The following is a 27047-nucleotide window of genomic DNA, read 5'->3' on the forward strand; positions in this document are numbered from 1 at the left end:
CTTCTTCCCTTTCCCACCCAACACACTTTGGCATTAACTCATAGCTGATCAGCCCTAGCTTTTATTTCCTTTTCATTTGACACCTCATCAACATACTCTTCCATCATGTAAATTCCACTTTTTTCAGACTGTGTGTTTGTAGCGGGCAGAGAATATTCATTCATTAGCTCAGTCCACCACATTGATAGAATCCTTTACTTTTTAATAAAGGAAGAATAATGGTTACCAAAAATACAGTAATGTAATAATAATAGCCAACAACTGATAGGCCAAATCAGGAGTGAGAGTGAGCTAACTGGGGAAAACTGCCTAAACATTCTTTCATTTAATACCCATTCAGCATGTACTATGTAAGATTCCAGACACTGCTCTAAATCCTGGAGTTACAAAGATAAATAAGATCAGAGTCTTTTCTCTAGGAGTTCATAGTCTATAGGAAGGAAGGATATCGGGGGTTCCTGGGTGGCTCATTCAACCTCTCCCTCTGCCCTTCTCCCTGCTTGTTCTCATTCTCTCTCTCTCTCTCTCTCTCTCTCTCTCTCTCTCCCTCTCCCTCTCTCCTCCCTCTCTCTTTCAAAAAGTAAATAAAATGTTAAAAAAAAGAAAGAAAGAAAGAAAGAAGCATATAGAACAAATGGAACACAGTGAGAGAAATGATAACAGAAGCATGTATAATTTCTGTGGAGCCTGTAAGTAAAATCCAGTTCTCTCCCATCTTTGCCTTTTAGAGTTAGAGATACTTGATAAAATAATGTTTCTAAAAGTTGTTATAGAACAAGTGAGAACTTCTAAAAGGTAGGGAAGACATTTTAGGACAAGAGCAGATACTTGTAAAGGCCATCCCACTGGTGGTACTTCAGTTTGGCCGGAGAATTAGGAGTAAGTAAAGAACTGGTGGCAGAGGAAGCCAGAGAAATAGGCACAGGTTTTCAGACTTGATTCTGTATCAAGTGGTTTGTCGTGTTTATAAATTAGGAAGGTAATGCTGTTAGTTTTGTCTTTCTACGGATGTGTTAAGATGCTGAGAAGAAAGCTAGAAGGCATGAGCCAAGTTAGGAGGCTGTCATAGGCCACTGATGATGGATTTCAGAAAGCATGAGTAGAAGTGAAGAGTAAGGAGGAGTGGATTTCAGCAATGGAGACTCTCAGTGAAGATTTTAGAGTTGATGTAAACAGAGACCAGAAAGGTGTTAAGTAAACCGAAATTTATTGAGCAGTGACATATGCCAGACATTTTACCAAATTCCCTTAGCTCATGGTACTCTGTAAGACAAGTGATAATTTATAGATGAGAAAACAGCCTCAGTAGCCCAACATCACACCTGTGGGGCTGTAACCCAGGGCTGTCTGGCTCCCAGGCTTGATTCTTTCCACTCCTGCCTCTCTGTAGGGAATTTTTTATTATTATTCTAATCATTTTTTTCCATGGAAGTCTGCCTCATATTGTAGTCTTATAAAGTGAAATGATGAGCAATTCAAGAGTCTCTAAATAACTATAATTTGAAGCTTCAAATTACTTCTCAACTGTAAGCTAATTAAATCTTGCAAGGCCAGCCCCTCTAAAGTTGAAAACGATTTGGCATCTCTTTCCATGTCATTAGGCTACATCTATCTTCACAGTGTGACGATTCTGCACCTTGCATTTTCTCTTGGTCGACATGTGGTTTGTGGGGCGGTGGGGCAAAGGGTAATAATTATTCCCATCCCCTCTGGTGAAATTTATCAGAAACTAATTCAGAAGCTGTGCTCTCATCACCAAGCTAGTTCACAGTTCAAAAAACAGTGATCATTCAGGGATGTCTGACAAATACGGTGTCACCATAAATTGAAGAACTAGAAAGCCAGTAGCAATTATTGGTGGTTTATCACAGGAGAAGTTCTTTTGGGCTTTTCAAAAGAGAGGCTTTATATGAGTAAGTAGAAAAGATCTGATTATAATAAGCAAGATGGAAAACTATGACCAGCTTTCCTGCCAACTGGACTCTTCCTTTTTCTACCACCTGAATGCCCAAGCGTTCTTTCCTTTTTTTCCCTTAAATACTAATCATGAGGACTAAAGGAACACTGAGAGGCAACCATAATGTTCAGAAATAGCCCAAGCTCACTCCTCCTATCATGCCTTACATAGGAGTTAAATTGGATTTCTAGGCAAAGGGTGAGGACAGTGTACATCCTAATGGTTTAGAGGACAGATGCTAGAGCCAGACTGCCTCGAGCTGAATCTTGGTTCTGATGCTCACTAGCCATGTGATCCTAAGCAAGTTGCTTACTGTCCCTGTGCCTCAGTTTCTTCATCTATAAGGTGGAAATAATAAGACACATCCCATGGGGCTGTTTGAAGATTACAATATAATATAAAGAACTTAGAACAGTGGCTGGCATAGAGTAAGCCCTATGTAAGAGTTTATTATTATTACTATCATTCTTGACATTTATAAGCAGTAACTTCTATTTCAGTGTGTTAGGGTGATTGTTATTAAGCTTAGATAATAAAATGTTTGATTTCTTATTTCCAATAAGCAAATTTTTGAGTAGAATAAGAATAGACTGTCTCTTTTATGCTTACCCATTACAGTGTTTTGCTCTGATTTTGTAGTGTAAATCTTTCAAATAGAAAAGATTTAAAACTTAACTGTAAGTTCTAAAACTGGTATCTAAATTGAATATGGCTTTTGTGCTTTTAAAAAGTGTATTTTCTTTGTTCAATTGGAAACCATTTAGTGCACCCACATTACTTCTGGTTTAAGTAATCTAGAAAAAATTTAAATGACTACAAAGGTGGGATTAATCAGATTTGTGATTGGTGAAAGAAAGTTGCAGACAGCTTCCATGTAGCAAGTGTAGCTATTTTAATGGATGTTCCAGACTTGTCCATAGGCCCACCCAGTTGCTGCACTGTTCCACAGATGGCCACTTAAACAATTTAATGTCACTAAAATGGTTCTAGTAAAGAATTCTTTAAAAGAAACTGCAATAATTTATCATTTTGAGCTGTCTGAAATACCATCATTACCCTAATAGCGCATGGTTAGAACATTTTTCTTCAAAAATTTTTTTTTCTCTCCCACTGGCTCTCCTTCTTCTGTTCCGACCCTCTTCTTTCCATCTGTGTATTCCTTTTGCGTGTTTGTTTGTTTCAAGTTTTTATTTACATTCTAGTTAGTAAACATATAGTTAATATTAGTTTCAGGAGTACAATTTAGTGGTTTATCATTTACATACAACACACAGTGCTCATTACATCAAGTGCTTTCTTTAATTTCCATCACCCATTTAACCCATCCCTGCCCACTTACATTTATCACCTCAGGTTTTTCTCTATAGCTAGGAGTTTCTGTGGTTCGTTAATACCACTAATCAGGCTTAAGTTTCATTCACAGCATCTAGCCTGTACTAGATTTCCTTACCTTACCCTGCTGGCCTTGATTTAAGAAACATCTGTCTTCAAATCTTACCCTTTCTGAGTCGGTTTTGGTAACTTTTAAGTAACCTTTTATTCAAGTTCTGAGGGCTACTTGCTTGTGAGAGTAGGGCATCTTGACAGAAGGATCAACAATACAGAGGCTCGGGGGTGAGAGGACTGTGGCACTGACTTTCAGAAGGGATGTGTGCAGTGAGCAGGTCCTTATAGAAGGTGCAGCGTGCTGTACCATGTACCACACTCTAGCAATGGCAATGGGCAGCATGGTTAAATGTATCACAAAGGCACCACGCTTCCTCAGTGATGTCCACAGCAGACAGTGCTAATCGATTGTGGCAACTTTGCAGTCCTTCTTGACAGAACACTCCAGTCACTACCAGTCATTTGACATTGGCACTTAAGATGAAACCTATTTGCCATCTGGGATACAATTTTTGCAAAAAAAATAATAATAATAATAAATAATAATAATAATAAAATTTTCTTCAAATGGATTTTTCTTATGTTGATTCTCCATTAAAAAGAAGGAAAGAAAACCTGAGAACAAAACATTAAATCTCAACTTTGTGAAGGCATTTCTTTTTGGGGGGGGGGGTAGTATAATATGGTTCAGAATATCAGACGTCTCAAGCAAGCCTTTAGCAAGTACTAGATTCAGTCAGTTCATAGCTGATTTTTTTCTGACAAGTGCCTGAAGTATTCAAACTCAGTGCTGGTGCTTAACATGAGATCAATATACCGTGGATACCAGACTGAGTTGACGTTCTGTTATAGAAGTTCAGAACCTGAATTTCATTCTTGTCATACTGAGAGCCATCCTCTTCTTGTGTAAAGGTGGATAAACAGGAGTAGCCCATTTCTCAGAAGCTTTGATTATTGCTGAAGTACGTGGATAAATGCTTTGTTATAACCTCAGAACAAAACTTAATCAATTACCAGCTAACACATAAAGGATAGAAATGACTTATTTTAGACAGTGCTAAGCATTTTCCATATATTATCACATTTGATCCCCATAGCAACTCTACATGGTAAAGCCTACTTTTATTCCTGGGTTAAGATGAGAAAATTGGAAGAGGTAGCCCAAACTTGCCCAAATACTATAGCTAATAAGTGAGAGAACCATGATTTATGTTCAGATAGTCTGACTGAAAAGCCTGTTCTCTTGACTTCCACATTGCCTTTCCTTCACTTGAATTGCAGGTTTTCTAATTCTCCTTGTCTGAAGGTTCATATCATCCAGTCCTTCCTCTTGCTCCAAAGAGGTAAGCCCTTTGCCACCTTACTAGCTAGTAACTTCTAGAGCTTGAGGCTTGGGGAAGGTACCTGGTAAATCATAGCCTCACCACCATTACCAGGATAGTAAAGAACCCCACTTAAAGTTAGGCTTAAAGAATATAGTAGGAATGCTTTAGAAGCTGGGATTAGAGTGGATATTTCAGAGGTAGCCAAGAAGAGGTAGAGATTTATAAGAATTGAAACCCCCAAGGGCACCTGAGTGGCTTAGTGGTTGAGTGTCTGCCTTTGGCTCAGGTCATGATCCCAGAGTCCTGGGATCGAATCCTGCATCAGGCTCCCTACAGGAAGCCTGCTTCTCCCTCTGCCTCTCTCTGGGTGTCTCTCATGAATAAATAAATAAAATCTTCTAAAATAAAGGATTGAAACCCCAAGGAGTACTTTTCCAGTGAAGCCAGCCATGTTTCTCAAAATGTGGTCATTGGAACCCCTGCATTAGAAGTGCTAGAAAGTTCCCAGTCCAGAAATATCTCCCCCATATTGCTTTGTTTTAATTTTACAAAGTTAGATTTTTCTTAACATTCATATATCTGGGAAACTGAACTATGTGGTCATCAGATTGCTTTCAGTTGAGGAACAGGAATAAGGAAGAGCCTTTGGCTTCTGAAGCTTAGAAAGAAAATGGGAGCATAAAGGTCAGGGGTGAGAGGGTTTTAGAATGCCAAGGGAGTGGGGAAATCAGAAGGTGGCGTGGCATAAGGACCTTGAGAACCTGAAGGGTCAGAAGGTAGCTGTAAGGGTCCTGATGAACCTGCCTTGTGATCCTCTTTGTTTGGGGTTTGATTTTTTTTATGTTTTATCTCTCCCTGCTCCACCCCAGAATAAAGAGCCTTGTAGGTCTTGGTGCTCCCTCACCTATTTCCAGACCCTTTCCTTTTGAGCTCCATTAATTCCAGGAAGGAACCACTCATGCCTCTCCCCGTGAGGTCCCTGAGAGCATGGCGTCCACAGGCAAAACTGCACGTAAGTGACAGGCCCCTCTCCCCTCCTTGCATCCATCTTCTCCCACCTCATCCAGGTTCTTGTGCAGGTTTCCAGCTGCCCTTGGCAGCAGGGTGGAGTGGGGAGAGACAAAAGGGGAAGCATGAAGCAGCTCGTCCTTGCCAAGGGGAGTGAGTGTGACACGGTATCCACTGGTTTTCAAATCCACTGCCTCCTGTCATCCCTCTTCCCTTGTCTTTATCATCCCAGATATCTGATAAGAAGCTATAAAACTTTTACCAGAGAATAAATGATGTCCAGAATTGTGCCATCCCCAAAGTATTGCCATATGATCACTGTTTGTGACACACAGGATACCCACAATGCCAGTATGTCACCTACAAGCACAGTGTAGTTTCCTGGCCATGATGAGGGCTCAGTGCTTGCCCAGGATGGCTGATGTCATCTTTTTGAAGTTATTCTGTAGGGGGGCCTGAGTGGCTCTGTGGTTGAGTGTCTGTCTTTGGCTCACAGTATGATCCCAGTCCCGGGATCGAGTCCCACATCGGGCTCCCTGTGAGGAACCTGCTTCTCCCTCTGCCTATGTTTCTGCCTCTTTCTCTGTGTCCCTTGTGAATAAATAAATAAAATATTTTTTAAAAAATAGAGGTTATTCTGTATTTAGTGATTACTCTCGCTTATGGAAAATATTTGCTTCAATGGTTTCACCTCTTTTAATTCCGATTGCAGATCTTCATACATGCACATGGGAGTTTCTAGCTGAAAAAGACTAATTCAGATATTTTGGTCCTATTTAAGTATCAGACAAAAGGAGGGCAGCAGGCGTTCAGTTTAGCAACAGATGACATGAAAGAGGCTAACCTCCTGTTTTCACAAGAACCTTGCAATTAGGTATTAGCCAGCCCCACTTTACAGATGAGGCAGCTAATGCTTTGACGGTTCATTACTTGCTGAAGTTTCACAGGTAGTAAGCAACAGAACCAGGATTTAAAGCCAGCTCAGCCTATATCCATGGCCAGGGCTCACTCCAGTTGCTCTTTTGGAATGCCAGGTGATGATAGTAATGGCCCCTGTCACATAGACAGCTCTCCTCTGCCAATGCTGCTGCTCTTCCTTCTGCAGGAAGGATGACAGTGTCATCAGGCCTGCTAGCAGCAACTAGCGTATAGGCAACTTTCTTTTTCAACCACTGTCAGCCTTCCGTTTTTCCTTGTTTCTCCCCTATTTCCTGGTGTGTGTTTACTTCCACTTTTACTTTCTTTCAGAATTAGGTATTTCCTGGCTTTCCTCCTCCTGCCAACACTCACAGTTACTTTTAATCTCTGCTAACTGCTTAGATGTTGAGGTGCACCTTGTTGAATGATTCTTAAGTGGAGATAGTCCATTATAAATGCAGTTGCCTTTAAAAATAACGTGGTGTATAAGTGAAGCCAAAGGTTGCTTTTTATAGACCTCTGCAGAAGCAAATGGGCCCTTGTCATTCATAATGAAGGTTAAAATGCTCTGAAATTTAGGATCAGATGATGCTCCTCTTTCAGAGGAGGTGAGAGAAGGACTTGGATGTTTAAATACACAGTCATGTGGAAGTGTTGTCACCACTGTGGATTGTGCTTTGCAATTGCCATCTTGTTACATCTCAAATATGTTAGCTACAGCCTAGTGTTCTACATTTAAAGCTGCCTGCCCCCAGTCCCTTTATTCCCTTTCTTCAATTAAAATGAAAAAGAAGAAAAGATGTTGAAATGACTAATATTCTAGTACCAGGAGCATCACAGACCAAAACAGGTAATTTTATGCTATTGCTATAGAAACAGGAGTTAAAAAAAAATGAGCATAAACCTTGCTTTTAAATGATTCAGTTATTTTCTTTTAGACCATTGGTGCCATAATAGACATTCTCCTTCTAAATAAACAAGGGAGCATCTCTTAATGCAGACTTTTACTTTACATAAAGATATTTTTAAAGCTAAATCCATGCCTAATAGAAAAATAAAGATTGAGTTTTCCTAAATGCTGCCTCAGTTTAGAATTCATACAGATGTTCCTGGAAGTGCACTGTCTCTGGACACAGTCTTATGATTTTGCTATGTAATTTGGCCAACATTAATTCAGTTAATATTTACTGAGCACCTACTGTATGGCAGGCATTTGCTAAACACATTGCCACCTCCCTCAGATTCTAGAGGAAAAGGCAGAGAAAAGCAAGTACGTAAAATACTTACAAATTGTGGTAAGTACTCTGAAGGAAACAAGCAAAGGCTTAACCAAGGAGATACCTGCTCTTAGGGCATTCAGGATATTTACATATTAAGACTTAAAGGAGCATGAATAAGTAGCCATGGGAAAAGTGGAAGGAAAAGGGTATCCAGAGAAAGAAAAAGTCTGTGCAAATTCCTGTTGTAAGAACACACCAAACGTGAAGCTGGAGAGCAAGAAAGAGGGACAGTGGCATGAATGAGGCTGGCATGTGTGCTGATTTATCTCCCTTCTACCCTTCCAGATCCATGCACTGCCTTCTCTCATGTGCTCTGTGTCCTGGGTGGTAGATCCCTTCTGTTCCTCCGCATCACATCATATTAATCACCCAGGCTCCCTTGATCTCAAGACTTCTCAGTCAGTGGGAGGAACCAGCAGGAGATCAGAGGACAGGAGGAGAGAATTCAGGGTATTTCTTGCCTTTCCATCTGCAGGACCCATCCTATGACGATCCAGTTTCTCTGGCTCCAGTCCTCCCCTTGCCCCAGGAATGGTAATGACTGCCGATTGTCGTTATGTCTCCGTGTCTAAACATCCCTGGTTTGTTCCCCTGACCCTGCCCATACCTCTATAAAAAGTTATTTTGTGAGTCCCTTCATTTAACCCATGTAGAGTGGTTTGTTTCCTTTGAAATCCCAGAGTACAGAGAATGGGACCTGTGAGTGAGGCAGGATCATTTATAGGCCTTGTGAGCTCAGAATTTAGTTTTTGTTCTCAGAGCAGCACGAAGTTACTGAAATAAGATGGAATAATTGATCCCATTTAAGATGCTCACTCTGGCTGCTCACAAGGGTCTTGACTGGGGGATGGAGGAAAAGAATAGGAGCAAGGAGACCAGCTGGAAAGCTGTGCAGGCAAGACCATGGTCCTTGGACCAGAGTGATAGTATAAGAGTTAGAGAAATGAGTGGATCCAACATAGAACTGATAGATTTGCTGAGAGGAAATACGGATCAAGAATGACTCTTAAGTTTCTGATTTGAGTGCCTTCAGGGTAGTGGTGAGGATGGGGAATTAGGGTTTTTCTTTTCTTTTTTTTTAAGTTTTTTTTTTTTTAAGATTTTATTTATTCATGCAAGACATGAGAAATTCATGCAAGACGGCACTAAACTGCTGAGCCATCCGGCTGCCCAACTAACTGCAATTTAAATAAAAACTTAAAAAAAGGAACGCCTGGATGGCTCAGTGGTTGAGCTTCGACCCAGGGCATGATCCTAGAGTCCTGGGATCAAGTCCCACATCGGGCTTCCTGCATGGAGCCTGCTTCTCCCTCTGCCTGTGTCTCTGCCTCTCTCTCTCTCTCTCTCTGTTCTCTCTCATGAATAAATAAATAAAATCTTTTAAAAAAATAAATAAATTCCAGTTAGTTAACAATGTAATATTAGTCTCAGGTGTACAATACAGTGATTGAACAATTCCATATATCACCCGGTGCTCATCCCAACGCGTGATCATCATCACCTATGACCTCCCCTCTGCTAACCACCAGTTTGTTCTCTATTGTTTCTTTTGTTCTTCTTCAGTCTGTTTGCCTCTTGATGGGTTACATTTGCAATGTCTATGGAATATCCAGGAAAAGTTTCAAGGAAGCAGTTCAGAGTTCAAGGAATGATTCAGGGTTAGAGATTTAAATTGAATTGTCAACACAGAGATAACACTTAAAATCAGAGCAGGGAGTAGAAAATAGTCCACAAGAAAAAGAATTTTTAAGAAAAAGAGAAGAGAACCCAGAAGCTCCCACATATAAGTCTATAGGAGCTATTTGAATGCATATTTTAATTCCTCCACAAATATTAAATAATATATAAATTGAGCTTTAGGGGTACCTGGGTGGCTCAGTGGTTGAGCATCTGCCTTTGGCTCAGGTCGTGATCCTAGGGTGCTGGCATTGAGTTCCATATCAAGCTCCCTATAGGGAGCCTGCTTCTCCCTCTGCCTATGTCTCTGCCTCTCTCTCTGTGTCCCTCATCAATAAATAAATAAAATCTTTAAAAATAAATTAATAAATCTAGCTTAAGGGAAAATAAAAATGAAAATAGTGAGTGCTTCAGAAATTAAATGTGAAAATTATAGGTATTATCTTCTCCCAATAAAATAATCTTGATATCTAATTATATATGGTTTTTTTGTATACTTTTTTATTGGAGTTCGATTTGCCAACATATAGTATAACACCCCGTGCTCATCCCGTCAAGTGCCCCCCTCAGTGCCCGTCACCCAGTCACCCCACCCCCCTGCCCACCTCCCCTTCCATTACCCCTTGTTCATTTCCCAGAGTTAGAAGTCTCTCATGTTCTGTCTCCCTCTCTGATATTTCCCACTCATTTTCTTTCTTCCCCTATAATTATATATGTTTTTTAAAAGAGCAGTAGTTTTGTGCCTTCTGGGTACATCACCTTACTTCTGCTTTGACAATTGGCACAAATATAGCTCATGTGACCACTTTAGTGCTGGAAACTTGTGAATTGACTATAGAACTGAATGAGTTAATTTACTGCTCATTTCTAACCAACAGGATTCAGGTGATGAATTCTATGTGTTGTCTAACTTAATTGGGAAATGTGTTTACATTGAGAGCTTCCAGCCTAATTCAAATGAGGGAAAGCTTTCTAATTTCACCTTTCATTTACTAAAATTTTTTAAGATACAAGAATGTATAAAAATAGCACCAATGTGTTAGCACTAATGCAATCCATAATAACCAAATCTGTTTGCTTTTTACTTCAAAACAATCATTAGGCCTTACAATGAGACATTTCTTGGTGTTTTTCTTTAGTTCCTCTACAAATGATCATCCTCTGACTCCAGGGACCTATAAATTTTAGTATATGGCCTTCCAGCTTGTATATTATAGCACTGAACTGTCATCCATAGCATCCATTAGAATGTTATTGACAAAATGTCCACTCGTATTGAACTAAGCACTCGATAAACCACTATAAGTAAATTGTTGTGCTCTTAGCTCGAAGGATGGTCTATTGATTCCCCACACGAGTATGGGCCTAGCAGCACAAACCTAGCTACAATTCCCTTGTGGTACCTGTAAAATGTTGCATGATGTCTTTTTTGAGGTCCCCAGAAGTAAAGAATTCTTTTAAACATTCTTTTTTATATATTGTTGTCTGTGCAGATAATTTTGTTTTATTTCAGATAGTAAACTACTCATCATTGCCTTGTCCTTATGGGCTAAAACTCTTCCATTTATAAATTATATTACATAATAAAAGCAATCCATGCCCATAATAAAACTTTGGAATCATTCTCTAAATGTAACTGCATCTAATACTTTTTTTGTGAGTACCTTCAGAGATTAACTCTGTGTGTGTGTGTGTGTGTGTGTGTGTGTGTGTGGTATTACAATCCTTTTTTCCACAAAGAATCATACCATTTATACTTTCTGGTAATCTGTTTGGTGTGGAGACAGAGGGGCCTTTCTACTTTTATCTGTCTTGGGAACCCTTTCATGTTACTACATATTAATGTCTCATTCTTTTTAATAGCTGCCATATGTATCATTGCATGGGTATAGCATAGCATTTATCTAAAATTTCCATTTGTTCTTCTGTTATGAGCTTCTATATAACTGTATCTTTACATACTTGTAAAATCTTCTCCATTTAAAGACATGTGAGATTTTCATTTGAATAAGAGAATATATACATTACCTAAAGGGTCACAATCTCCTACACCTATATTGATACACTCAGGAAAGCAGAGGTGAAAAGGGAGAGAAAATCTGGAGATGTTTAAGGACATTTGACAGATTTCCCCCCTTGTTGGATACTGTCAAATTTCCACCATGGGTAACTTATAGCAAAATTTTTAAAAAGTTTTTTCAAGACTAAATAATCAGAAATTCTCAATAATCAGAGTTTGTGTAGTATTTTATTTTGATAATTGAGCATCTTATCTGATTTGCGATTTGTGAAAAATATACTTTTGGTGCCAAATATCTTCTTTATAGTGGTCTTCAAAAAGTGAGCGTTTATAATGATTCAATTCAACAGAATAGACAATTATGGAACAAGCAATGCCCTAACTATATGTATAAAAAAAGGTTACAATGCATCAGTGTTTTATTTCCTAAATTCATTGACAATTTATGGCAAGATGTGTTTTGGGGGGATTAGGAGAGTGGGTGGTATGGGAGTTCCATAATTTGACTTCTCACTTTTATGTTTTTTTTTTTAATTTTTATTTATTTATGATAGTCACACAGAGAGAGAGAGAGAGAGGCAGAGACACAGGCAGAGGGAGAAGCAGGCTCCATGCACCGGGAGCCCGACGTGGGATTCCATCCCGGGTCTCCAGGATCGCGCCCTGGGCCAAAGGCAGGCGCTAAACCACTGTGCCACCCAGGGATCCCTCACTTTTATGTTAGAGAACTCTAGTACCCAGGCCATAGTTTTTCTAAGGAAGGTAAATGTTGCTTGAAAACAGATGATTTTGAAGAAAAGAAAAGAGAAAAGCCAGGAAGTTAGAGCTGACAAATCAATTAAAAGCATACATCTAGGAGTAATATCCTATATTTATCAAGTACTTCACTTTCTGAAGTATTTTCGTGATCATTTTCTTAGCACGATGAATGGACAAATGTTATTATCCCCAATTACAGAGATTGACTTTACTTCCTGAAATGCTTTGTCTTTAATAATAAAGATACAAATATTACTGCAGTAGTTTCCTAGGGCTGCCAGAACAAATCACCACAAACTGGATGGATTAAAACAACATAAATGTATTATCTCACAGTTCTGGAAGCTGAAAGTCCCAAATCAAGGTGCCAGCAGGGTTAGATCCTTCTGAAAGCACTGAGTGAAAATCTGTACTATGCCCCTTTCTGCTACCTTTTCAGCAGATGCCAGCAATCTTTGGCATTTCTTGGCTTGTAGATGCATCATTCCAATTTCCACCTTTCTTGCCACATGGCATTCTCTTTGTTCAAATATCCCTCTTCTTATTAAGAATAGTGGTGGTGGGACGCCTGGGTGGCTCAGTGGTTGAGGGTCTGCCTTTGGCTCAGGGCATGATCCCAGGTCCTGGGATCGAGTCCCACATCGGGCTCCCTGCATGGAGCCTGCTTCTCCCTCTGCCTGTGTCTCTGCCTCTCTCTCCATGTCTCTCAAGAATAAATAAATAACATCTTTAAAAAAAAAAAAAAAAAAAAGAATGCCAGTGATTGGATTATAGCCCATTCTAACCCAGCATGACTTTATCTTAATTTTATTCTATCTGCAAAGACCCCATTTCCAAATAAGGTTGCATTTACAGGTACCAGGGATTAAGGCTTGAACATATCTTTCTGGGGAACACAGTTCAACTCACAACAATGACTGTGGGTTATTGAATGAATATTTTCAAGGAGCACAGGAGCATCACCAAAAAAGGTGATGCTTACTCTTTGTACCTTTCTGCTATATTTCCACTTACCCAAAGTCCCATCACCAATTAGTGATTAAACTAGTAACAGCTTTTTTTTAAATGGAAATATAGTTCATATACCATAAAATTATCCCTTTAAAGTATGGGATTCAGTGGTTTTGGGTGTATTTCACAGAGTTGTACAGCCATCACCACTGTGTAATTTTAGAATGTTTCATCATCCCCAAAGTACTTGTATCCATTAGTAGTTACTCCCAGCTACCCCTAGCCCTTTCTTTCCATCTCTAGGGACTTGCTTATTTTGAACATTTCATATAAATGGAACCATATGATATGTGGTCTGTGTGTCTAGCTTCTTTCAGTTACTGTAATGTTTCCAAGATTTGTCTGTGTTGTAGCATATATCTATTCCCTTTTATGCCTGAGTAATCCATTGTATGGACCTACCATATTTTATTTATTCACCATCAGTTGATGGACATTTGAGTTGTTTCTACTTTTTGGCTATTATTAATAATGCTGCTATAAACATTCACGTACAAGCTTTTGTGTGGACATAGGGTTGCGATCCCCATGGGTATATACATAGAAATGAAATTGCTGGGTCATAGGGAACTCTACATTTAACTTTTAAGGAACTGCTAAATTGTTTTCAAAGTGATTATACCACTTTATATTCCCATCAGCAATGTCTGTGGGCTCCAATTTCCCCACAGTGTCCTCAGCAGCACTTGTTATTTGTCTTTTTTATTATACCCATCCTGTGGGTATGAAATGGTATCTCGTGGTTTTGATTTTCATATCCCTATTGGTTAATAATGTTGAGTATATTTTCATCTACTTGTTGGCCATTTTTATATCTTCTTTGGAGACATATCTATTCAGATTCTTTGCTAATTTTTAAATGGGGTTATTTCTTTTATTGTTGAATTGTATGAATTCTTTGTACAGTTTGGACATGACTCTTATCAGATAAATGATTTATAAAAATTTCCCCCTATTCTATGGCTCTTCTTACTTTCTTGATAGTATCCTATAAAGGACACAAGTTTCTATTTTTTAGAAATGTTTATTCTTTTCTTTTGTTACTTGTGCTTTAAACATCATATCTAAGAAACCATTAGTTAATTGAAGGGCATGAAGATTTTTACCTCTGTGTTTTCCTCTAAGATATTTATGGGTTTAACTTTTATATCTAAGTCTTTGGTCCATTTTAATAAGAAAAGACCCTTATCACAAATCTGATAAGAAGGGAATTTCTTCAATCTGATAAAGGGCATCTATGAAAAACATATAGCTTATCATACTTAATGTTGATAGACTGAAAGCTTTCCCCCTAGGAATCAGAAACAATTCAAAACTGTCTTCTGTCACCATTTCTATTCATCATTATATTGGAGATTCTAGTCAATGCAATAAGGCAAGAAAAAGAAATAATTTAAGGCATCCATATTGAAAGGGGAAAAGTAAAACTGCCTATTTGCAAACAGCATAAATGTCTGTAGAAAAGAAATAAATGAGTTCAGCAAGGTTGAAGAATATGAAAATCAGTATACAAAAATTGGTTGCATCTCTATATACTAGATAGAGTAATCTGAAAATGTTTCCTTAAGGAAACAGTTCCACTCACAGTGTCATCAAAAAGAATAAAATGCTTAGGAATAACTTTAACAAAATTAGTGCAAGATTTATATACTGAAAATTTTTAAATACTGCTGACGAATTAAAGATATAAGTAAATGGAGAGTCACTCTTTTGGGACATTAAATACTGTTATGTTGACAGTTCTACCCAAATTTATCTAAAGATTCATTGGATGAATGAATAGTGGATGATTGGGATCCCTGGGTGGCACAGCGGTTTGGCACCTGCCTTTGGCCCAGGGCGTGATCCTGGAGACGCGGGATCGAATCCCACGTCGGGCTCCCAGTGCATGGAGCCTGCTTCTCCCTCTGCCTGTGTCTCTGCCTCTCTCTCTCTCTCTCTCTCTCTCTCTATGACTATCATAAATAAATAAAAAATTAAAACATAAAAAAAAAATAGTGGATGATTGTTTTTTTATTTTGTTAGTGTGTGTGTGGGGGGGGGGGCTTTTTTGTAGAAATTAATGAACTGATCCTAAAATTTATATGGAAATTCAAAGGTGAATAGTAAAACAGTTTTGTGAAAAAAACAAAGGTGGAGTACTTATACTTACTGATTTCAAAATTTATTAAAAAGCAATAGTGATCAAGGCAGCATGGTACTGGCATAAAGAAGATAGATCAATGAAGCAGCATACTGAAATAAAACCTTATGTTTATAGTCAATTGATTTTTTTTTTTTTACAAAATTGCTAAGGCAATTCAGTGGGTAAAAGAAAAGTCTTTTCAGCAAATGATGTGACATTTGGATATCCACATACAAAAAAATTAACTTAGAACCTTACCTCACACCATATACCAAAACTAGCTCAAAATAGATTGTAGACCTAAATGTAAGAGTTAAAAATATAAAACTTCCAGGAGAAAATCATGACCCCAGGTTAGACAAAGCATTTGTAGATATGACACCAAAACACAATTAAAAAAAGAAAAAATAATAAATTGGACTTTATAAAAAGTTAAGAGTTTTGCATTCAAAAGGCACTATTAAGTAAATGAAAACAATCCTCAGACTGGTGAAAATATTTGCAAATTGTATATATGGTTAAAGTTCTTGTATCCAGAATATAAAAAGAACTCTTACTGTTTATTAATAAGAAAACATATCACCCAGTTTAAAACTTTGTAAAAGATTTGGATAGGCATTTCTTAGAGGAAGATAGATAAATGGTTAAAAATCACATGATAATATTTTCAATATCACTTGTCATTAAGGAAATGTAAATTAAACCATAATGACTGTTTTCTTTGGGTAAATACCTGGTGGTGCAATTGCTGGATCTTAGGGTAGTTCTATTTTTAACTTTTCCTTAACTCTAGAGAACTGATGGTTACAGGGGCGGGGTGGGGAGGGTGTGTTGGGGGATGAGTTAATAGGTGATAGGAATTATAGAGTGCACTTGTTGGGATGAACACTGGGTGTTTTATGAAATCACTGTATTGTATACCTGAAACGAATATTACACTCTATGTTAACTAACTGGAACTTAAATTAAAACTTTAAAAAAAAACCAAAAAAAACAAAATGAGATACCACCTAATAGCCACCACAATGGCTGTCTTCTTGAGTATATGCCTAAGAAATGTGAAAACATTATGATCACACATCGAGTTGAATATGAATGTTCTCAGTACCATTATTTAGATTGTCCAAACCTGGAGACAAACTACAATTCCATCAACTCTGTTGGTGAATGAATAAGCAAAATATATATCCATGTATTACAATACTGTTCTGCAATGAAAAAGTAATTATACAGGCTATAGTATGGATGAATATCAAAAACATTGTGCTCAGTGAAAGATGTCACAAGCAAAAAATTTATATTTTATATTCCATTTATATGAAATGTTCAGAGAAGGCAAATGTTTCCAGACCCAAACCAGATTCATGATAGCCTGGGGATGGGGATGAGAATGGGAATTGACTGCAGACAAGTATGCAAGATCTATTTGGATGATTAGGAATGTTTGACAACCAAGTTCTGGTAATGGTTGCAAAACTCCTTAAATATACTAAAAATGTACACTAAAAATGGTAAATTTTATGTCATATAAATTATACCTCAATAAAGCTGTTTTTAAAAAGGAGGTCAAATGACATTCAGAGAAAGATTCAAAGAGCACCAGTTATTGATGTAAAATCATACACGTGAAATGTGCATTGTATTGAATGCTAATTCTAAAAAGAGGGGCTACCTTGTTTTAATAAGTATATGAAAGCATCTTAGGTTCAGAATTACTACTTTTCTTTATAAAGGACAAAAGAATCCTCAATGAATTTAAACTTCTTCAGAAGGGACCCAGGATAAATTGATGGAATAAAATTCCCTGAAGTCATGATGAAGCATAGGAGTGAATGTGTAAGGGAGGCTTTCTGCATGGGGTCATCTTCCATATGGCTTTAAATTTCAGTGCACAGCCAAACATCATGGTACACACTTTAATATACTATTTTGCAAACTTATTCTTGTAATTTATACATGAAGTTATCTGGTACCATCACTGAAGGTGCATTCAAATTTGGTCATTTTTAGGTCATGATAAGAAGAGTAGATACCATTTTGGCTTTAAGAACAAGTAATTCTAATAAGTGAATCTAAACATTAGAAGCCTGACACCAGTTTTGCAAGTTCATTATAACTTGAACATTCAGTGGTTGTAAATGATTGTACGTACAGAAGAAAAGTGAATAGGTAATCTAAATAGACAAGTTTATCTACGCTATTGGATGGTTGCTACCATTTACTCAAATACTTGCTGAAGTTGCCATTGTGAAAAAAAATTGTCAATCAAAGATGAAGATATAAAAGCAAATTGGAAATTGAATTGAAAAGTAATTTTACTTTCAAATGGTTTGCAAATGTAGATGTTAAGTGTGGAATGAATGTCGTTAATGACCATAGCTGAGAGAGTTATACACCTGCTGATCACTAGAATATTATAATAAATGAGGTTGATTTTCCTGTTGACTACCCCATTTTTTCTCAACATGGTCTCATTACTTTTTCTATCACATTGCTGACCCTTAGCTATGAATGCTCACTTATGGATAGAAAAACGTATTAACTCCTATATGGTTTTTTTTTTTTTTTTAAGTATCTCTAAGTTTAAGAGCAGCAATGCCAGTGTTGCTTGTCTTTTTCTGCTTTGTTAGGTCACAGGAGGTTTTAGATGGTGAAAATCAAGCCTGTATTACAACTGAAGAGCTGTTTTACAAGCAGCCTTCCTTACAGCAACTAAATTGTCCCCGAAAAAGCACATGAGCATAATGAAGCTTTTAAGTAGGCACACATATGCATTTATATTCTCTATCTCTCATGAATGACTAATTTTAATTTTTTTTAAAGTAGCAATTCAGCGTACTTTCAGAACCATTTAAGCTTAGCACATGATTTTGTTTTCCCTCCAAAATCCAACTATTCTTGATTATGAGATAGAGAAGGTTTGCATATTTATTTTTGCAAAGACAGTAGAATAAATTCTCATCATCATATGAGTGGCTTAGTCTTAATACCTCTGTCCTAAACTGGGCACATGAGCTTTTAAAAATTTTTCCAGAGATCAGAACTATGATGGTTAGATTTAACAGATCTTGTGCAGACCAAACCCTGACCTCCACAAGGGCAAAGTCAGGCCATGTACCCATTCTGTGGTTCTTCTTATCAACCTTTACAGCCCAAGTGTGGGGGGCGGGCTACCTTTCTTAATAAATATTTTAGTTAGTAGAAAATTAAAAGCTAAGAGTACACAGCCACTCAAGTTGATGGTTAGTACTTAGGTAAAGTTTTCTGTGTGCCAGGCATTGTTCTAAACATTTTTCTTATACTCACTTATGTAGGCAGTCCTCACAACAATCCTATGAATACTATTATTTTTCACATTTTATTAATAAACTAAGGTAAAAAGTTTAAATAATATGCCCAGTGTCACAGAGCTAAGAAATGGTGAAGCCAGAATTTGAACACAGTCAGTTAAGTGTCTGACTCTTGATTTCAATTCATGTCATGATCTCAGGGTCATGAAATTGAGCCCTATGTCGGGGGCTTTGCACTCATTGTGGTCTGCTTGAGATTCTCTCTCTCCCTCTGCCACCTCCCTGCTCACATTCTATCTCTCTGTGAAATAAATAAATAAACAATCTTTAAAATAATAACTATCACTAAAAAAAAAGTAGCAGTACTCAAAAACTACAGTCAACTCAAGACAACACTGATGATGAATTTGTAATAAACTGCTCTTCCGCCAAACTACAGAAATTTCATCTGTGTTTATTCATGTGCATACTGGGAACTTTAACAAATTACCAAATATTTCAAGGCAATCAGATATCTTTGTGGAATTTAGAATGAGAGACTTCTTGAAACTCTAAAATGGGCTTTGGAATACCAAATTCTAGTAACCTTTTTAAACTCAATTAGAATGTTACTACCAAGTGATAAAACTGAAATACATAGGACCACATGTTATTCACCCATGAAAACAAAGAAAAAGATTTGCATATTTGCGTCAGATTAAGGCCTATAAAATGGACTATAGTTACTGACCTAGAACACAAAAAGGGAATGAAAGAAATTCAGTAATAGAGGTTGAAAAACATGCTGTGGTAAGTCAAAAAAAAGATGTAATTATTTTTAATTTGGAGATCTGAGATCTTTTCAAAGAGGAGGTGGCATTTCAACCCAAACTGTGATGGATGAATATAATTTCAGTTGGCAGAGTGAGAGAAGGGGCTTTCCAAGGGAAACGCATAAGCAAAGGCATGAAAATACAAAAGGATGGAGTATATTTAAGTAGCAAGCATGCTGGTATTGTCATTGTGGCAGCCCACTCCAGTGTTCCTCACGGTCCACCTCTGGTGTCAGCTGAGACAGCAGTAGGTGGTTTTGGAGCAAGCTTGCTTGGATAGTGTCGCATATCCAGTGCCATCCAGGACCTTCTTTGATGCTGTGGGAGCCTACTGCTCTACCCACAGACAAGCATAACCTGGAAATACTAGGGTGGTAAGGCCCCCCGGAGGCAACCTTTAACCATTGAGGGTTAGGAGTTAGTAGATATGGGCTGCCATCTCCTATGCTTCAAGTGGACAATTCTGGGAGGTGTTCTGTGCATATCTCCATGGTCCTGGATGTTCTGTTGGAATGGAACCCTGGTGGTCTAAGCAGTGTTGTTAACAGTGCATTTTTATCTTGGCTTTTCCTCTTTTGTTGTCTTATTCTCTCTCTTCCTTCATTCCTGTGTCACGGAATCACCTCTCCTATAAACCACTTTCACCTGTGTCCTTTTCTCAGCCTCCGCTTTTGAAGGTGTGCTTCCCAAAGAGACTCTACAGCACAACCACAAAAAATTAAAAAATTTTAAAAATAAAAAAGGGATAGCACAAAGGCTTTAACTGTCAAATAGATTCCCAAGAATCAGAGATCTTAGCCAGTACTGATGCACATGTGAAGCAGAAAGAGATTTGGAACAACCATTGCAGCTCTCTAGTTCGTTCTCAATACACTTTTCCCCAAATTCAACAGATTACTTCTCTCAGCAATACTTGAGAGAACAACACTTGAGGGTATCACTCACTCAAAAGGAATTCTTACACTTTTAGCCTATATGACATTTTCCAAGGAACCATGCCCCATAAGTGCATGGATTCCAAGTTTGTTAACCATAAGCAATCTAGAGAGATCAGATACATCCTTTAAAAAGTCTATTAAGGACTTTCCCTCTAACCAACACCACTAGTATATTTGTCAGAGGTCCATCATGTTTACAAGGATCATGACTGGTTACTTTTCTCTTGAAATGAATGCCCTTTTGTAAAGGGATTAAATAGATTGTAGGCCAGTTACTCACCCCTTCCTTCCTAGTAAGCATGAAACCTTTCAAAAACACTAAGCCATGCACCTCCATCCTCTGGAATTGTCAGATAGGCTTATAAATAATGTACCTTTTATTCTTCTTGCTTTATCTTTTTTTTAGATAGCTGCCACATACGAGCTCTGAGACCATGAACAAATGGCTTAATGTCTTTGAGCCTCTCACTACATTGCTAAGATGTGATTATTAACTTTTATTTCAAAAAAAGATTGTTGCAAGGAATAAATGAGATAGCATTGGTGAAATTGAGTGGAGGTTCTCGCATCATATGGTAGGGACTTAGATGTTGCTCTTCAATTCCATCCTTTTGTGTTTGTCAAATATAGTCTTGATATCTCCCCCATCAAGCTCTTGATATCTCATGTGAAGACTCCTCAAAACTAACCCTGACTTTATTCTGCATTTTCACTCCCTGCTGATGATCTCACTGGGTGTCTCTGCAACACCCTAGTTTCAGTCTTACACTCCTTATTATATGAAGCCTGACATGAGTAGAGGGTACATTGAGGAATGTGGTGTAAAGTGATAATGGAGTAGTGGCTAAGGGTCAGGTTTTGGAGGTTCTTGAGTAACAAGATAATGAACCTTGGACTTTATTCCTTAGGCTATAGGATGCCAAAGAAATTGGAACTAAGGGGTGACATTCAGTCCCCATGGCTGGTCCACATGAAGAATGGACTGAGAGATAAAAGAGTGGAGACACAGAGATTAGTGTGTTCAAAGCAACAAATGACTAAGCATTGTGGTTATAGAAAACCAAGGAAGAAACAGATAAGAAACTACTAGAAAAGTGACTGTGGATAGGATCTGACAGCTAATTGGAATAATGAAGCCTAAATGTTTAAAACAGGGAGCCATCAGTGATTCACAGGGTTCCTCAGTAATAACTGAGAAGATTTTAAGTGTATGAAGCCTATGGTGGGACAGTGAAGTGCCCTTCAAGAACATGGAAAACAAGAAAGTGGGATTAGCCTATGACCTTTTCATTGTTAAATAATGGTCCTCATTCAGAGGGTTTTTTGTTTTTAGTTTTTAGGGTTTTTTACAAATTTTTAAAGGAAGAATTTGTTAACAGAATGTGTTAACAAAAACACACACAAGAATTTGTTAACAGAACGTGTCTGTTAACAAAAACACACACAAGAATTTGTTAACAGAATGTGTTTGTTAACTCACACACACAAAAAGGCAACTGTGGGCTCTGTTCATCCAAACACAGTGAAGGATAGGAGTCTTAGCTACCAGATATTAAATATTTTGTTGCCAGGAGCAAAGATTATTCTACTATGGATGTGTTTTTAGGCACTGTCTGCCCAAAAGAAAGTCAGCATGTCATTAAGAATGTAAGTATTAGGACAGCCCGGGTGGCTCAGCAGTTTAGCGCTGCCTTCAGCCCAGGGCCTGATCCTGGAGACCTGGGATCGAGTCCCACATCAGGTTCCCCGCATGGAGCCTGCTTCTCCCTCCGCCTGTGTCTCTGCCCCACTCCCCTTTCTCTCTCTCTCTCTCTCTCATTAATAAATAAATAAATAAAATCTTTTAAAAAATGTAAGTATTAGAATCATTTAGATCTGAGTTTAAATCTGGATTCTGCTAGATGTGTGACTTTGGGAACTAAAGCTTCAGTTTCCTCATCTGTTAAGTAGAGATAATAATAGGTATCTTATAGGGTTTATGGGAACATTAAGTGAAATAATGCATATAGAATACTTAATACAGTATTGGCATATAGAAAATATTTAATAAGTAATTAATATTTAATAATATTACTACCTTTCCTTTGGAGAAAGCATACATCGGGTATGGAAGTATATAAGTCACTTGTTCTGATTATTTGCCAAGGGAAAAAACACCCCGATGCTTGATAGATTTTTTTTTCTTTAGATAAATTACCACATTCTAGCAGAGTACACTCATTTTGCTGGCTTTGGATCATCATTTTAGGAGGCTTTACATGAGTTACGATTGTAAAGCACATGTTTGTGACCTATTGGATAATTGGATCTAGACTGGAATCCAGAATTGAGCAGGAGATGGTTTTAAAAGCGTGAGAAGGGGAGAAGAGAAAGGGTACGTGGTTTTCATCAGATGAACAAGAATTGTATTGAAAGTGTTTAGCTGTGGTTCTGTGAGGATGGACACCAAGGTGCTAACATAGCATGAGGCAAGTAGCGGCCATGCAGCATAAACAAATGAAAGAACTTCAGCCTGTTATGGTAGTGACCATACCATCATATCACTGAAATGGCAGTGGATTTTAAAGAAACGAGTTTTATTTAACACTGTGCTACTTACTAGCTGTATTTCCATAGACTAGTAGCTTCCTTAGTTTCTGGAGTCTAGTTTCCCCTTCTATAAAATGGAGAATGAATATATACTGCCTTCAATAAAGGATTTTTGTGAGACTTAATAAGATAATGTCTATGAAATGTACTAAAAACAGCTACTTAAGAATGGTTATTTTTCCTCTACACTTGAAGTATGATTTCTACATCTCAGCTATTTCCATATCTCTAGTACCTTGTATTGTGCTGTTAAGGCATTGACTTAATGCTAGTTGAATATGAATTAATGAAATCAGAAAGAAAATTTGAAGATCTTAAAGTTGGAATAGATGTGTTGGTTATCATAGTGGAATAGGTTTAGGTTTAAATTAAATTTTGCTCACTGGGTAGATAAAGTTATCCAGAATGGTGGCAGAAAATTGTGATCTAGGTGCCAGAATTGCCCAGAAATATGAAAGAATGCCCTAAAGATAAATAAATGATAGGTCCATATTGAGTAGACTTGAGGAAAGTGGTTTTTAATGTCTTAGAAGTTTTTTAAAAATAAGCAATGGAAATCCATGTAGACCATTCACCAGCCATATGCTGAATCATACAATGTCTTATAACATTTTTTTTAAAAGGAAATTGTACAAAGTATGTTCTCTGACCACAATGGAATGGAATTAAAAATCAATAACAATCCAATATATAGAAAAGACTGTACTGTTTGGAAATTAAGTAGCACACATCTAAATAACCCAAGATTCAAAGAAGAAATCATATGGGAAATAAAATATTTCAGACTGATAAAATTATAATGCTACATACCAAAATTTGTGGGAGGCAGCTAACATAATGCTTATAGGAAAGCTTATGTGTTTTAAATATTTATGATAAAGAAGAAAAGTTTAAAATTAATTGTCTAACTTCCATCCTAATAAACTGGGGGGGAGGGGGGAGAACAAATTAAACTCAAAGTAAGTAGAAGCAAAGAAATAAAAATAGAATCAATAATATTGATTAGAGAATTTTTATAAACAGAGAATAGAATAGAGAAACTCTCTAAAGCCAAGAGTTGTTTCTTTAAGAAGATAAACTTAAAAAAATAAAAATAAAATGATAAACTTAATAAACCAAAGCAGATTGATTAATAAAAAGAGAAGGGGATCCCTGCATGGCTCAGTGGTTTAGCACCTGCCTTCGGCCCAGGGCATGATCCTGGAGTCCCGAGATTGAGTCCCACATCAGGCTCCCTGTATGAGCCTGCTTCTCCCTCTGCCTGTGTCTCTGCCCCCACCTCCCCACCCCGTCTCTCATGAATAAATAAATAAAATCAATAGCATCTTTTTGAAAAAAATTAAATTAAAAAATAAATAAAAAGAGAAAAATCACAAGTTACCAATGTAACTCTCAGGAATGAGAGGGAATACGACTACAGATCCTACGAATGTTAAGATGATAATAAAGGAAATAATATGAACAATTTTATGGCAATAAAATCACAATTTATCAAAACTAAAACAACAAAAATCAGAAATCTGAATAGCCTACTAATCTATTAAATTAAATGTATAACCAAAATCTTCCTACAAAGAAAACCTAAGACTTAGGTTAATTCTATCAACATTAAACTAACACCATTTTGAACAAATTTTCAGACAATAGAGAAGAAAACACTTCCCAAATCACTTTGTGAGATTAGCTTAACTGTTATCAAAACCTGACATAGATATTATGAGAAAATTACAAACCAATGTCCCTCTTGAAAATATATGTAAAAATCTTCAACAAAATGCTACTAGCATAATTGAAACTTATATCAAGAGTACAAGGTTGATTTCACATTTGAAAATCAATCCGTATAATTCAAAATATGGACAGAATAAAGGAGAAAAATAATAGGATCTGAATCAATGCAGAAAAAAAGGCATTGACAAAATTCCACACCCTTTCATGACCAAAAATTAAAGGGAAAAAATTCAAAAGCACTAGAAATAGAACATACAAAATCTGATATAGGAACCTACATCTAACATCACATGTATAGAAACATAGTGAGCATTTTCCCCCTATGATCAAGAACAAGGCAGTGTTTTCTGTGCTCATCACTTCAATTTAGTATATGCTGAATGTGTTAGCCAGTACAGTACTGGAAGGAAAGAAAGAAAGAAGAGAGAGAGAGAGAGAGAGAGAGAGGAAGGAAGGAAGGAAGGAAGGAAGGAAGGAAGGAAGGAAGGAAGGAAGGAAGGAAGGAAGGAAGGAAGGAAGGAAGGAAGGAAGGAAAGCACAAGTGAAAGTCTTTTCACTGAAGACATAATTGTTTATGTATAAAATCCTTCAGTAATATACAAAACAACTACTAAAACGAATGTGTGAATTAAGCAAGGTCACAGAAATAGTTATATACGAAAATCAGTGGAATTTCCATATGCTAGTAGCATTTGGTTGGTGAATTTTTTAAATTCATTTTTAATCATATTAAAAAACAAAATACGAGTAAATTTAGCAAAAGATATGCAAGCTTTCTAAAATAAAAACTATAAGACATTGTGAAAGAAATTAAACAAGTCCTAAATAAATGCAGATGTATCATGTAAGTGAATTGAGTAACTCAGTATTGTTCTCTCCAAATTGATCTGTAGATTCAACACAATCCAAAACTCTCAACAACTTTTTTATAGAAAATTATAGTGTATCCTAAAATATATGGAAAACAGGGATCAGAAAAACAAACAAAACTAAGATGAAGAGTTTCTTTGTCTAGTTTCAAGACCCACTACAAATCTACAATGACCAAGGCAGTGTGACATTGGTGAAAGAATGGATAAATGAAACAAATAGATCAATAGAAAGCCCAGAAATATATCCACACTTACATACATATATTAAATTGATTCTCAGCAAAGTATCAAGGCATGTCAATTTGGAGAGTCTTTAACATATAGTGCTGGGACAACTGGATAAAAGTACAGAAAGAACCACACCCACTACCTCACACAATACGCTGAAATTAATCTTGCATGGATCATAGAATGTAAAAACTAAAAGATCTAGAAGAAAATGTAGGAAAGTACTTTCTTTGCAGCTTTGGGCTAGGCAGGGATTTTTTTAAGACATAAAAAGCCCTATTATAAATATTGATAAACTGGACTTAAATTTAAAACTTCTGCTAAACAAAAGGTATCATTAAGCTTATTAGATAAGTGTATATGAGTTTCTGTACACTATTCTTGATACGTTTTCTGTGAGAAATTATTTCCAAATAGTTAACAAAAGATACCATTATGATAATAGGCAAGAAAATAATCACAATGCATGTATCTGACAAAGGATATATATTCCAAAATATAGAATTATAGTAAGAAAACAGCCCAATAAATACTGAGCAACTGACTTAACAGACCTTTCACAAGAAACACCAGTAAATACATGTAAAAGTGGCCAGTGTCATTATTCGTAAGACAAATGCGAATAGAGTCACAATGATATCCATTCATACCAACTAGAATTAGCTAACATCTAAGTCTGATGTGTTGAGGTGTCTGGATCAGTTAAGTATCAGACTCGGTTTTGACTCAGGTCATGATCTCAGGATTATGAGATAAAGCCCTGCATAGGGCTTAATATTCAGTGTGGAGTCTGCTTGGGATTCTCTCTTTTTGTTTCCCTTTTCCCCTACCCCCACATGTGCACTCACACATTCTCTCTCTCTCTCTCTCTCTCTCTCTCTCTCTCTCTCTCCCCTCTGCCCTCCAAAAAATGCTTAAAGTCTGATAGTACCAAGAGTTGGTGAGAGTATGGAACCACTGCAACCACTTTGGGGAATTATTTCCTAATTATTCCTACTTATCAAGAGAATGAAAATACTTGTTCACAAAAACACTCTGAACATATTCACACAAATTTTTTTTGTAAGAAACCAATACCAGAAACAAATGCCCATCAACAACAGAATGGATGGATAAATTAT

The 27047-nt window shown here is 37.1% G+C and overlaps 1 protein-coding gene across 18 annotated transcripts in view; it reads left to right on the forward strand.

Moving 5' to 3' along the window:
- CFAP20DC (CFAP20 domain containing) overlaps window positions 1-27047 on the forward strand; it is a 243572-nt gene that overhangs the window by 56626 nt on the left and 159899 nt on the right. The window contains exons 1-2 of one of the 18 annotated variants that reach the window (XM_038565988.1): window positions 4625-4686; window positions 5538-5680. The exons of 14 other annotated variants lie outside the window; for them this stretch is intronic. The gene's annotated coding sequence lies outside the window, so the exon portion shown is untranslated. Of the gene's footprint in view, window positions 1-4624; window positions 4687-5537; window positions 5681-8368; window positions 8409-19419; window positions 19546-27047 lie in introns of those variants that run through there. 3 more of the 18 variants (XM_038565989.1, XM_038565987.1, XM_038565991.1) reach the window with 3 other exon arrangements.

This window comes from Canis lupus, chromosome 20 (assembly GCF_011100685.1).
Source record: "Canis lupus familiaris isolate Mischka breed German Shepherd chromosome 20, alternate assembly UU_Cfam_GSD_1.0, whole genome shotgun sequence".
NCBI lineage: Eukaryota > Metazoa > Chordata > Mammalia > Carnivora > Canidae > Canis > Canis lupus.